The sequence below is a fragment of the Papaver somniferum genome, chromosome 8, assembly GCF_003573695.1.
Source record: "Papaver somniferum cultivar HN1 chromosome 8, ASM357369v1, whole genome shotgun sequence".
Lineage (NCBI taxonomy): Eukaryota > Viridiplantae > Streptophyta > Magnoliopsida > Ranunculales > Papaveraceae > Papaver > Papaver somniferum.
In genome coordinates, this window is record NC_039365.1 from 152,367,210 (window position 1) to 152,381,658 (window position 14,449).

Consider the following 14,449-nt stretch of genomic DNA (forward strand, 5'->3'; position numbering starts at 1 on the left):
AAAACATAACTGTGAAGCATGTTTGAACTCTAGATAGACATAGTATTAAAGAATACAATACGAGGTTTATTGCTTAACCATTAAATTTTGTAGATAAGACATCTCCATAATCATTTGAATGCTATTGTGATTATATATGGGTATGAGGTGAAGATTTCATCATAGGGAACAATGTTTACATGTGTTCTAAGGAAGTAAGTTCATAAACTTGTTTGTGGACCGAAAAGGAAATTGCCAGGTGTTATTGGTTTTGTTATTCATTGCATATCTTATGAAAAACCAATATATGTGATTGAATATAAACGCTCACAACTTGTTTGTGTTCTTGGTAGAACTATTCACAAAGGGCTGATTTATGTATTGGTATAACTTTTATTAGTAAAACCGATCTTAAGTAATCACCTGTGGTATGATCGATTTGTGTGTATGACCAAATATGGGAGAGGGGAACCGATCCTAGTAAGAGGTGCAGTACATCACAAGGGGAACCGATCCTTGTATGGGGTGCAACAAGGTTTATAACAGAAAGGAGAACCGATCCTATGGACATGTGCAACACGTTTTTAGGTAAAGAGGAACCCATCCTATGGACATGTGCAACACATATAAGTTAGATACCATATATATGTGGGGAACCGATCCTAGTATCTAGTCAACCGAATTTTGGAAAGCTAGTGTGACTATGCACAGTACTCACATGGAGGTAGAACCGAAACTTGTTTTGGTAGAACCGTTAAACCAATGATTGTGATTGAATGTCTGTTTGATCAATCACATAGTTCTTGAAAGTCATATGAACCAATTCTAAACTTGTTTGGAAGTGTGGCAAATCGGTTTCAAGGTTGTAAGTGTTAAAGAGAACTTACAAAGTAAAGATGTCGACAAACTTTGAACACGTGCTGTGAATGTTTATTTCTTTAATTGTTCAAAGATATTCCTTAACGGCTAAGGGAAGAGAATCCCAAGATCGAAACATAAGTAAGTTAAAAATCTTTTAATTAAGGTTATTAATTTTATTTGGTAGGGAAATTCCAGAATTAGTAATGTCATTTAATAATTAGATTTTCCGAGAGATTTCGATCATTATTTTTGGACAGAGCATTTTCAGGAATTATGAAAACCGAATCTGTGCTTTAATGAATATATTGAGAATATTTTCGGTTTTGGAAATTCCTTGGTGTCCAAACTTCCTTGTCTATAAATACTTGAAATTTGCCTTTCTAGCAAACTAATCCTTCGTAACAACAGACTTCCTCTTTTGTTGTTGTTACTGGTGTAGTCGCCTATTCGGAGAGGAGAGTAACCTAATTAGGCGAAATCTCTTACGACCGCTCAGTTTAAAGTCTTCTTTGGGATTGAGAAGCTCTAGCGTGTACCGTTGGTGGGAAACTAGATAATTGCAGTTTATCTGTTGTTTTCGATTAATTTGATTGACTAACAGTGGTTGAAATCTGATTTAACCTAGTTTGTTTATTCTTGAGAATCTTCTCTTCTGATATAAGATTCACTCAAACTAGTTCAGAGTTTCGACAGGGATATTTAGACTGTTGTTAGTTCTAATTACGATCTTGTGATAATCCATTGTTAACAAACTCCATTTTGTGCGTGATTTATCACAATAGATTTAAGTGATTGTGTGCAGGTTTTTATTGAAGATTTAAGAAGATTTGAAGACAAAGAAGATATTGAAGATCTGACTTGGATTTTATAATCTTTGGTGTGCACAATACTTGTTTCGGTAAAAGAGGATCCAATTAATAATAGGTTTATCCTTGTGGTAGATTGGATTGATTAATTGAGTAGATCGGCATCAACACAGTTCTTCAGATTAAAGGTGTTGTTGGCTTAATCTTAAACAATTATTTCAGTAATTAAACATAAGATAGATCTAAGGACCTAGTGAAGGAGTTTATGTTAAGATAAACGGAAGAGACTTTGTCTGACTCATATCACTTGGTTGGATAGAGTTGATACCAAACAGATTTGTCGTTCCCTTACTGTTTGGAATACGAACCAAAGGAATTGTTCCAAATACGTGACTTATTTATAAGTTAGAGGCTTGGGAATACAGACGGAACTAGATGAACTATAGGGTTAGTTACTTGGTCTCAACTATACGAAGTCAGGTTTAATTTTGTGTAGCGGCTTAATCCTGAGAGTATTCAATTCTGAACAAAGTCCCGGGGTTTTTCTGCATTTGCGGTTTCCTCGTTAACAAAATCTTGCTGGTTCTCTATTCATGTTTCTTATTTGATGTTGTAAGTTTGTAGGATTCCTTATAGATGGAAAAAAAGCCCATTGATTTGTTTGTTGGTTCTCTATTCATGTTTCTTCAATCCTACATAGAAAGAGATACTAAAAATTTGAATATTGTTGAAGAGAAGTACTAACATCTAGTGATGGATCAGAGATATTAGAACTGGATGCTCATTAAAGAATGACTAAAATGGACAATATAATGTGACAATGACTTTCACTTTGGGTGCACTACTTGGAGTTCAATTTTTTTTTACTTACACAGTATAGTTCCTTTTCACTGCAACCGAACAAAAATAACACCATTTGAGTGAAACCTCCCAATACTTTTTTTAATAATAATTTAATGAAGTGAGGGGTAATAAATAAGTTTTACTTGTCTGCTACCTTTTGTAAGTAAGAGGTAATAAATATTCTTTACCCTCACTAAAGAAATACTCTTGACACCAAATTGACACAGTTTGGACTTTGCTACATAAATGAAGTGGAAACACGCAAAATATGAGAGATAGTGCACCTAATCTTTCCTTAAAAAAAACCTTAGAGATGCTGATATGGCTATGTTACTAATTCGGTCATTCCTGTAAGCACTTATGACCTATGGCTATGTTCACTACTGCCTTGCACCATCACACCACCACCTAATGTTTATTTAACAATCATGTTAAAGGGACGGCATGTTCCATTAGAGGGGAGGTAATCTAATAAGACAAAAAGGATCATTACATGGTGATTCAAGTGCCCCTTATAAAAATATGGAAATGACCAATTAACCCTTATTGTTAATAATCAAGATTAGTGATGATAATCAAGATTAGTGTTGATAATCAAGATTAGTGTTGATCATTAATTTTCACTTATAATAACTCTAAAATCAGATTTTTAGAGTTAAAAAAAAAAGTTATGAGGAGAAGAAAAAAGAAACTTTTGTGATATTTGTGAAACATTAGATTTTGATTCACTCAACCAAAATGAGTGATTCCAGTGGCAAATTTGAGATGGGTGAATCTCTATACGATAGAGAAAACAAATGCTACATACCTCTTGATGGAGATCCTGATATGGAGTATTTGTTAGATGGAAGAGATGCTTTAACCCAAGATGAAGGTCAATCTCAACCAATTGAAGAAATTAGTCAACAAAGTGAAGAACCCAGCACTGAAAATGACCATGTATATTTCTAAACTAGTTCCCATTAGCTTTTTGTTGCTTAAAATTCTCTAAAGTACGTAAAAAAAAATCAAATTTTTTAAAATTTCAGAAGAACATACGGTTGGAAGTAAGCTTGTTACCAACCATAACTGTATTTTACGATTCACAAAGTATCCAATACCAACCGTAACTGGTTCAATTTGGGGAAAAACCCAATCGTAATACCAGATACGGTTGGTAGAAAATTTTCGATACGAACCGTAAGATAATTACGGTTGGACATGTCCTTCAGTATTTACCAACCGTAACTCATCATGTAGATGGCAGTATTTACTGCACTATTTACGATTGGTAATATGTAAATCGAGACCAACCGTAATTAAGTTACGGTTTGTTATCTGTGTTTTTTACCAACCATAAATTGCTCTATCCGTTTTTATTTTTATTTCACCCTATTTACGGTTTGTTACTGCAGGACCATTATCAACCGTAGTTCTGTTACGGTTTATAAGTGATTGGAGTTACCAAATGTAACTGTGTTACGGTTTGTGTTTCATGTATCGTAACCAACCGTATCTTTATATACGTTTTCGTTTTGTTTCCTTGTTTAGACTAATGTGGGTATATTGTTGTCCAGATCGTGGATGTACCTCCCTTAATGGATGAACAACCTTTAGCAAATCAACTTCTCACCGAAGATTCTAGCTTTCACTATTTAACCGAGGAGGCATGGAAGGAAAAAGATGATGTAAATCATTGGGCTAGAAAACGAGGAAAGTTGATTATGTGTATCATAGTTTGTAATGGTACCACTAGTGAAGGTGCCTTTCAAATGGTTTGCGAGTGTAGTGGACAACATAGAAGTCACGCAAAAAAGGATACCGTGCAAGTAGCAAAGACAAAGAGGAAGAATACTACTTTCATTAAGAAGACCTGATGCCCCTTCAAGCTTCAATTTAAAAGGAACGCGACAAAAAGGTGGTTTTTGGAGAAAGTTGTATACGGTAGTCATAACCACCCTGTACCGGAGAGTTTTCTATCACATTCGTATGCTGGACGCCTTACCAAAGAAGAAGATAAGATCGTAGAGTCACTGACAAATTCGTATGAAGCCCATTGATATCCTCGCTCACTTAAAGGAAAGAAACCCACAAAATACTTCTACTTTGGCTAACATCTATAACGCAAGAACAAAATTGAAGGCTAAGAAATGGGAACAAAGGAACGAAATGCAACAACTAAGGCATTTGGGGGAGGCGCATAATTACTCGGTTTTCCACGATGATGATGAGAAAGGAAGAATAAGACATCTTTTATTGGATAATCCTGAGTTTGTGAAGTTGGCACGGTGCTCTCACCAAATGCTTCTAATGGATTGCACATACAAAACCAACAAGTTTGATATGCCGTTGTTGAACTTTGTCGGGCAAACTTCCACCAATGCTCCTTTTAGTGTTGGTTTTTGCTTCTTGAAAGATGATCTCGAAGAGAGCTATGTGTGGGCACTATAACAAGTGAAGTTATTCTACGTAGAGGGATATACTCTAAAAGTGATTATTACCGACAAGGAACAAGCTTTGTTGGATGCAATAAGGAGGGTTTTCCCGGAAGCTCATAACCTTCCTTACACGTTCCACTTGTGGAAAAGTATTGAAACTAAGTGCATGCGCCTTGTCCGTCCAACCAAAAAAAGAGAAATGGATAGAATAAAGAAACTACCATTACATCAACAAGAGGATGCCAAAGAGAAATTTAAGAAGGATGATAAGTTGGCGGAACTAAAATGGGAAAGTTTCAAAACGGAATGGAGAGCCTTGACCTATTCTATCACCGTGGATGCATATGAGGATAGAGCTCGTATGTTAGTGGCTCATTGTAAAAGAGTTTATTCAAGTGTTTTGAAGTATTTGTTGGATAATTAGTTGGATCCGCACAAAGAGAAGTTCGTAGCAGCGTTCACTAACCAATATAGGCACTACAATAACCAATCTACAAGTACGGCGGAGTCATCTCACAACCGGTTGAAGAAGAAACTTCATAGTTATAATGGTGGGTTAGTTACGTTATTCGAAGCAATGGATTCGTATTTCCGCCGTGATCACGATAGAGTTACAGAGTCTTTTGAAAAAAGCCGAAGTAAACAACACACAAAATGGTTAGACAATGAGTGGCTAAGGGGAATTACACATCAAGTTTCGCACCGCGCTATTAATAATATAATGTATGAAGAAGTACAACATTATGAATTAGGGGATTATGAAGAAGATTGTGTTTGTCCAAACATGACAAGTTTGGGATTCCCATGTCGGCATGTTATAGCCACATACCAAGACAAAGTTATACCGATACAATATGTTGATCCCTTTTAGAAACAATTATCATTCCGTGAAACAATTTTTGATCAACAATTTGGAGGAATGTTTGCTGATACCGAGATTGGAAAAGCTCTAGCCGATAAATATGCTACACTAAGCCAAGACCAAAGGCAAATATGGTTGAGTAACTTGAGAGATTTCGTATGTCCACAATTTAGGTATGATATCAAGGAACCACCAAAGGGGAAGAGTAAGAGGAGGCCTCCTACCAAAAAAAAGAGGTACGTAGGAAATAAAAAAGCAAGGGAATTGGCGGAAGAATCAAAGAAAAGAGATCCTTCGGGTTATGAATGGTTGAGAAAGGAATATGAAGCGGAGGATGAGATGGAACAGGATGATGTTCAAGGTAGAAACAAACGAAAAAGAGGTCAAGCGGATAAAGGAGAACCAAGCCGTCGAAATGTACAACAAAAATGTATCGAGCTTCCTACTCAAGAAAGTGCAACAACCAAAATTGATGTTAAAGGAAAAGGTCCGGTATTTCGCTCTAAACAACAAGAAAGAAGCAAAGGTGTTGTTAAAGGAAATGGTTGCAAAGAAAGTGGGAAAACAAATGATGGAGTTAAAGGTAAAGGTTCCTATGTCGGTCCCGAGGTTTCCTCCCAAGATAGTTCAATAAAAAGACTAGTTGGTAAAGTTGGTGTTAAACAATTAGCAAGGAACAATGGAAAGAGTCCGATGGTTGAAAAAATTCTGTCAAGTGGTGAGAAGGAGACGATTTATATAAAAGGAGTGCCTAAACCACCACCTAGAGATGAGAATGGTCGATATAGCAGGAACTATTACATTCTCTATGAATATTACCTTCGTTTTTTCCCCGACTTTATTCGTGATTATATCAAGGCCACGGACGATGTTCATGGTGATGGTAATTGTGGTTACCACGTCTCCGTGGAGCAACTTGAACCCTTTGAAGACGCGATAGGGTGGGGTTGTGACCATGTTACTTACGTAAGACAAAAATGCTTAATGGAATTACGTGGTTACCGCGACTTCTATAAGCCGATGATGAGAGTTGAAAGAGATGAAACTGATGAGGTGTTAAATGAGAGCTTCGCAAAAATGGAAAGGCGGTTAACCAGCAATATATGTTTGACAAGGGAATATTGGATGTGCATGCCTATATGTGGCCAACTACTCACCAACACATTCAATTGCGTCATTCATTTAATCTCCAGAGACATGAGCCATACATTTGCACCAACAAGAATACCGTTTGACGAAGATTTGTCAATAACAAAAACTGTTGTCATGGGGCACGTGGAAGGAAATCATTACATCGGCCTCCAATTGCATGATATAAGACCATTACCTCCATTGTGGAGGGAATTTGGTTGTGACGGTGAACTCCCCAAGACTTGGTGCAATCGATTTGAGAAAATGATTGAATTATGGAAGGCCATAACGTTGTCTATGCCGAAGCAATTCATAGTTACGACCGATGATGGAGAGGATGCTTAAATGTTTTCAAGTCTTGGTGAAATACATTTTATATTTTTTATTTTGGTATGACTAAATGTGATATGATTAAAAGTGAGAATATCATATCTATTTGATTCACGTTATGAGTGAAGTATTTTGTTCAATTAATATACATCAAATCCAAGTATGTTGAGCTAATATCAATAGGAGGCAAGGTTTCAGGATTATTTACGGTTGGTGACTAGATTCAATAACCAACCGTAAGTAGCTCCAGAAATTTTTTTTGACTTTCATCTGCATTTACAGTTGGTATCGATAATACAGTTACCAACCGTAACTAGCTCTAGAAACAAATTTTAACTGCCATTTGCAATTACGGTTGGTCTCGATAATACCGTTGCCAACCGTAACTAACCCTGACACCAAATACAAAGCAATTATAAGTAATTTAAAACCATTAAACCATGTTCATTACTAAGCCAACACTACAACCATTAAACTATTAGAAATGTAAATGACATTACAACTCATTCATTCATGCGACTTAAAAGGATACTAATATACGGGTCTACGGGTGCGATAGAAGTCTTTAAGGATGTTGAAATGAGGTAAGTATTGAAAATTCGACCTTTTCCACCGTCTCCATTCTTGAATAGAGCTCTCTAAAACTTCAGCGTCAGTTTCATCCCGTAATCGTATTTCACCCATAATACGAACTAATGCCATAAATTCTTTAACGTTATCCCGAATAGTTCCATATCGAACATACAATATAATTCCATCGTGGTTATTAGGGTTACCTGTTTCGGAACAAAAGTTTTCAAAAAGAGTTCTCAAATAACTTGTACTCACAAAAACACATCGACCTCGTTCTTCCCCTCTTTTTGGATAGCATAGAACAAAGTTGCGGCAAATACATAAATCTTCTTCCAAAGTGAATTCAGGGTTTAGATCCATAATCTAGTTTAAGGTAAGAGATGATTCATGTGGAAGTGTAACATCTAGAAAGGAGGATAAGTATATATATATATATATATATATATATATATATATAATAAAATAAAAATGAAGTTGTTAGTGCAAGGACATTTCAATAACGGATCTATTTTTTGAAAATGAAGTTGTTGAAGGTCTCAACCACTATATTTTCAAATTGCACAAGGACATGTCAGTGCAAAAAATTATTTTTTTGTGGCAAAAGTTTAGTTACGGTTGGTAACTGTAATCATCTTACGCACCGTAACACTGAGGAATTTTGAATTCCGAAGTTACGGTTCGTAATGATTTACCAATTGCAAACCTTAACTCTGGAGAAAACTGAATCCCAGAGTTACGATTCTTTAGCCGCGAAGATTACCAACCGTAAATCTGTCAAAAAAAAAATATACAGAGTTACGGTTGATTATAAAAATAAACACGAACCCTAATTCGTGAGATCCGAAAATTATAAGTTACAGGATGTTTTATCGGTTGGTTAAGGTGAAAGAGTTACGAACCGTAATCAAAGGTGAAAGAAATAATTATTAACCGTAACTTTAGCTACGGTTCGTCTCGATAATTGGTTACAAACCGTAACTTAAGTTAGTAAAAAATACTTCTTCCAGTGTGTGTTTCGGTTCATTACAAAAATTAGTTACCAACCGTAATTGGCTTTGTAACTCAAAATTTCAAACCAAAACTGTCACAAACAAACATACATATCCATAACTTCAAATTCATAGATAATATCCATAAGTTTAAATCCATAACTAACACAAATAACTTCAAATTCATAGTTAATATCCATATGCCAAATTCCATAAGCTAAAATCCATAATTAACACACAACTATTAGTTTTTCATAATATCCATAAGTCGAAATTCATAACTAACCACACACAACTAATATTAATCCATAACTAAGCATGGCGGCCACCACGACCCCTTTTGTTGGTGCTACCACCATCATGAGTTTTAGGACCATCACGACGACCACTGTGAATACCGCGACCACGACCACGACCACCTCTTTGGCTAGTGCCCACACCGTGCACCTCCTCTTCATCATTTGTCTCTTCGCTTCTAGATGAAGGTTGACGAAGGCTACCACTCTCACCTCCAAGAGAGTTTCTACTCCTCTTTAAGCCTCTTTCTTCCGTGACCAACCCCTCATACAATTCTGCCATGTTTAGATTATGCATGTTCCTTATTTGGTCTTGCAAGATCTTTTGTTGAGGATCTTTAATCACACCATTACGACGGATGCATGAAGTCATGCTATTTGCCAAAGCTTGTCCTTGCTCTTTCTATTCACATATCAAAAAGAGTGTTAAGAGATTATTTCATAATAATCATTAATCTTAAAATCCAAAGTCATGAGGATAACAAAATTACGTACCGATATGAAATATAGCTTCTTCCAAGTCAAACCAAATAGACCTTTTTTCTCTTTAGTCTCGTCGACCGCCTTCCTTTGATCTATAGCCTCTTGAATATATGGTTGGGCCTCCGGATCATTATTGATCACATATGGATGACCAAAATGATAATACCAAACCATGTAATCAACATCGGCTTCTTTCGTGTTGTTACAAGGAATTGCCTCTCCCGCTGAGAGTTGGTAGCTTTCTTCATGGAGGTTGTTCCAAACATCAACCGTTGGAGTTGGCCTGTAGTTGAGCATAATGGTGGGGCCTTTTGTCTCGGATTCTTCCTTGGATAATTTGAAGTTTTCCATTACAACTCTTTGTTTAATATGAGAAATTTGGCATAGATTTTGAAGAGTATTGGTCATAACGTAACCTGTAGGATGATACAATGGTCCATTGTAGCCTGCGGTCTCTGTGAACCTACGAACATCAACTCCATTTTCAATCCTCAAATAAGGGTCAAAGATAACATCTTCAACAGTGAAATCATCTATTTTATCCCTCATTTGAATGAGCTTCTCCTCTTTGTTCCTTAGTTGTCTGCCAGTGAACTTGAACTTCTTTCCCGTAGGGCCATAATCATGTTCTTCCCATTCAGTAGGAGGTCTCAGGCTCGGAAAGTGGTCATAAACCCATGCCTAAAAATAAATTAAGTATAAAAAATTGACACATTACTAAAAATATAACAAACTAAGAAAAATGTAACCAAACTTACCATTAGAAGCGCAACATTCCCGACAATTTCAGTAGCTCCAACCCTAGAGGCCTTTCTTAGGATGTCAAGTAAATATGCAAGGGTTGCAGTGGCCCACTAATAATTTTTGATCTCATCCAAATTCTTCAACAAGCATAGGTAATGAACATTCACCCTATTTCCCGAGTTATCGGGAAAGAAAACGGTCCCAAGAGAATCCAACAAATAAGCTGTGGTTGTACGCCTAACTGTTGTTTCATCAATCACCTGACCTTCCCTTTCCTTTGCTGCTGTTCCTTCAAACTTGGTCCTCAGATTCTTCAAAAATAGCTTTTTGATGATTTTGGGTTTATGTGGTTCAGCAGGGTCATAACCACCAGCCAACTGAAAATCCATCTCAGTTTCATCTTTCTCCCACCCAAGTGTTTCTTGAACAAGGATATAAAGGTCAGTCCAAGACATGTTGTTGTCGGAACCTTCGAACACAGATTGTCCTTCAACTTCAAGGTCAGTAATTTTCTTCACATCGTCCGGTGTTATTGTCATCTCTCCAAATAGAAGATGAAACGTATCGGTTTCAAGACAATATCGTTCCCTGAAGGCAGAGACTACAACACTATCATACTCCAATTGTCAATGAAGAATTCCCGGCCCTAGTCCTGTACTAAATACTAGATTGCGAGCCGAAGCACATTCTTTACTTAATGGCCAATGTTTACCCCTTTGACACTTGAGCAATTTATTGCATCTTGCGTGGTCCTAAGAAACCAAATATATAAAAATATAAGCATATTATGGTGAACCTAAATAAACAAACAAAATGTATCAAAATAATGAATGTTTTAAGAAAAGTAACAATAAACATACCCTTGTCTGACAGAGTTTTGCGGACCAGGAACCTGTATAACCAAATAAGATTAAAGACTTATCTGGGGCCTCGCCCCAAGGTCTTTTATTCTTCTTCGGTGGAAACAACAAATCTTTGACTTTAGGAATATGCATCCCTTTCGGTGCAGGCTCCTTTCTCGGCTTCTTTTCTTTCTTTTGCCTTGGAGGTGCAGCTACAACTACCTATGTTCCCTTGGTATTTTCTACCTCTTCATCATTTTCTACCTCTTCATCATTTTCTTCCTCTTCCTTTTCTTCATCATTTTTTTCATCTTCCTCCTCTTCATTGTTTTCTTCCTCTTCCTCCTCTCCATCATCATCGGTTTCTTTAGATTCTTCTTCTTCATATTCATCATTATTAGTTTCTTCCTCTACAATTTCATTTTCTTTGCCTTCACGGTTAGTTTCGACTCCGACCTCTTCTTGATCATTATGTTCCACTCCTTCTAACTCAACTCCAGATTCAGCCACAAGTCGTTCCCTCAACTTAATTTCAAACTTATTCTTCCTCTTCTTCTCATTCTTGTGGATACCTCTATAATCTACCCCTAAATGCTTGTCACTGCGAGGGGTGGGCGTATGATCAATCGGGGTTAGGTTATTTCCTCTCTTATTCTTTCTACACAAGCATTACAATTGATTGATTTACTAAGGGTAAAACAAATAATATAGACAACAAAAAACAAAAAAAATTGGTGAGCATGCATAATTACGGTTTGTAACCAATGAACAGAGACCAACCGTAGCATTTATACAGTTGGTAAATAATGAATCGAGATCAACGGTATCAACTATACGGTTGGTATATTATGTATCGGGATCAACCGTAGCTAATCCACGGTTGGTATTTGATCTTATTTTACAACCGTAAGTTTTCTTAAACTAAGATACAGGATGTTCTACGGTTGGTAAGGTTATTTGAGTTACAAGTCGTAACTCAAATACGGTCGATAACACTGATGCAATTACAAACCGTAAAAATCAAATGAAAGTTACAGGACAATTTACGGTTCATAACCGAAGAAACGAGACCAACCGTAAGCTATTTACGGTTGCAAAAAAAAAACGTAACTGAACAATTTCTCATAAATTCAAGAACTTACGGTTGGTATTACAGTTACAACGAACCGTGGCATCAACCAAAACCATAGTTATGGTTGAAATTGGAGTCATTACCAACCGTAACTCACATTCAACAAAGATATTTCAGTTCAGTTTTGTTCCAAAACCCTATTTTTTATTACAAAACTAACTTAAATCATCACAATAAACTAAACCCTAACTGGGTTTTTCGAAACATACCTCAAAAAAGTCATTGTGCTTGATTTTGACGGTTGAGGAGTTTCAAATTGAAGTTCTTGACCTAATGGAGGATTTGGTTCATTAGAACGGCTACAATCTTCGTCAACCTTCTTCTTCGGCATCTCTAATATAGTTTTCAATCAACGATTATCAATTTTTCAAATCGCCGAACAATCGGGGACGATGAAAATTTCAATTTTAATGGAGGAGGAGAAAGGGAAGAGAAACTGTTTTGATTTTTCAGATTCAATTGGGTTAATAATGGGGAAGGACAATTCAGTCTTTTCAACCAAAAAAGGAAGGGTAATTTATTCCATTTAAGGTGAAAAGGGTAATCTAGTCAGTTTACACCCCCTATACGACAACCCCTAACCAATAACAGGGACATTGTTGTCACCCTTGCCACCCATTTAATGGAACATGCCGCCTCTTTAATAGGATTGGTATTTTAGAACGAGGTTTTATAAGGTACACCAAGTGGAAACTACGAGGAACTCCAAAGTAGAATTATACTTAAAAATTATCTGGTATATGATTTTTGATCGCCCATCTGCACGTCCAAAAATTGAACTTTTGCGTGTTGTAAACTTGACCAGGTACGACAGCCGGGAAATATCATACAAAGAAAAATAGCTGCTTCTCATGGCCTTACTTCAAAGACAAATGCTATTCCACGCAAATTTGTGGGAAGGTTTCCCGCAAAAGCGGCTTCTAAGACGTTGGATGAGCAAATAAACGGTTAGATTTGCATTCAGTTTAGGACCCACCACTTTCAATTCGGGACCCACCATTTTTCCTAAAGGGTTCAAGACGTCTAGATTTGGATTTTAGTTGTGGGACATAGTGATCTAACGACTTAGAAGCCGCTTTTGCGGGAAGATATCCCGCAAGGTCGTGCGGAATATCACTGCTCTACTTCAAATAGAAAAAGAACAAAAAACAACACTAAAAAAGAAGTTTTTTTTAACAAGAAGAGTTCACCGGTAAGAAAAGGGAGAGGATACCAGTGATAAGCAACATTCATTCCCTTCATCATTCGTAATAAACTTTTTACTACTATCTTCATAACAAATTCAACTCATGAAAGCACATTGAAGACATTTATGATTAACCATGGAATCTTCAAACTGGTGCTTGTACTTGTTCTCATTGAACACCTTTTTACTTGATTTAATTTTGATAAAGAAAAGAGATGATAAAAAAAGAAAAAAACTTACCGGAAACAAGATTTTCGATTTAGTTCAAAAATTCAAAACCGTTTGTTATATTTTTATGCCACCTATACAGCCATATCAGCAGCTGGCTGTTAGGGCAGTGTGAAGGAGCTGTTCAAATAGCAAGATGATAAAATTATGTTTGGACAACACATGAGAAGTAGCTTTTGGACTTCTAAATGTTAAAAAGTCAAAAGTCAGTTTGGCTGTCAAATTTCAAAAACGACTTCTAAAAGTTGAAAAGTTAACTTTTTGTGAATCAACATATAGTTTTCCTTCTAAAGAAACTTCGACTTCTGGAAAAGCAGAAGTCAGAAGCAGATTTATACCCAAATGTGTTATAATAACTTGTTTGGATACCACTCCAGAAGTTGATTTTTGACTTCTGGAAGCAAAAATGTTAGAGCTTGTGTACACAATTTTAGAATGACTTTTCGAAGCAAAAAAGTAAACTTTTTGTGAAGCAAAAACGTTTTACCTTGAACTTATGATTTTGACTTCTGCTACCGAAGAAGCACAAACACTTCTGCCTTTTGTATCCAACAGGCTACAAGCACAAGCACAAGCACTTTTGTATTTACGGATCCCTTTTTGAAACCCATCTCACATTTTGTTCTCATGTGTGTGTACTGTGTAGAGGTACAAATCTGCAGGGAGTGCATATGACACAAACAGTAGACTAGAACTTTGGCATTATAAATAAGTGTGAGAAGGCTAGAGAGAGCAACAAAATTTCTT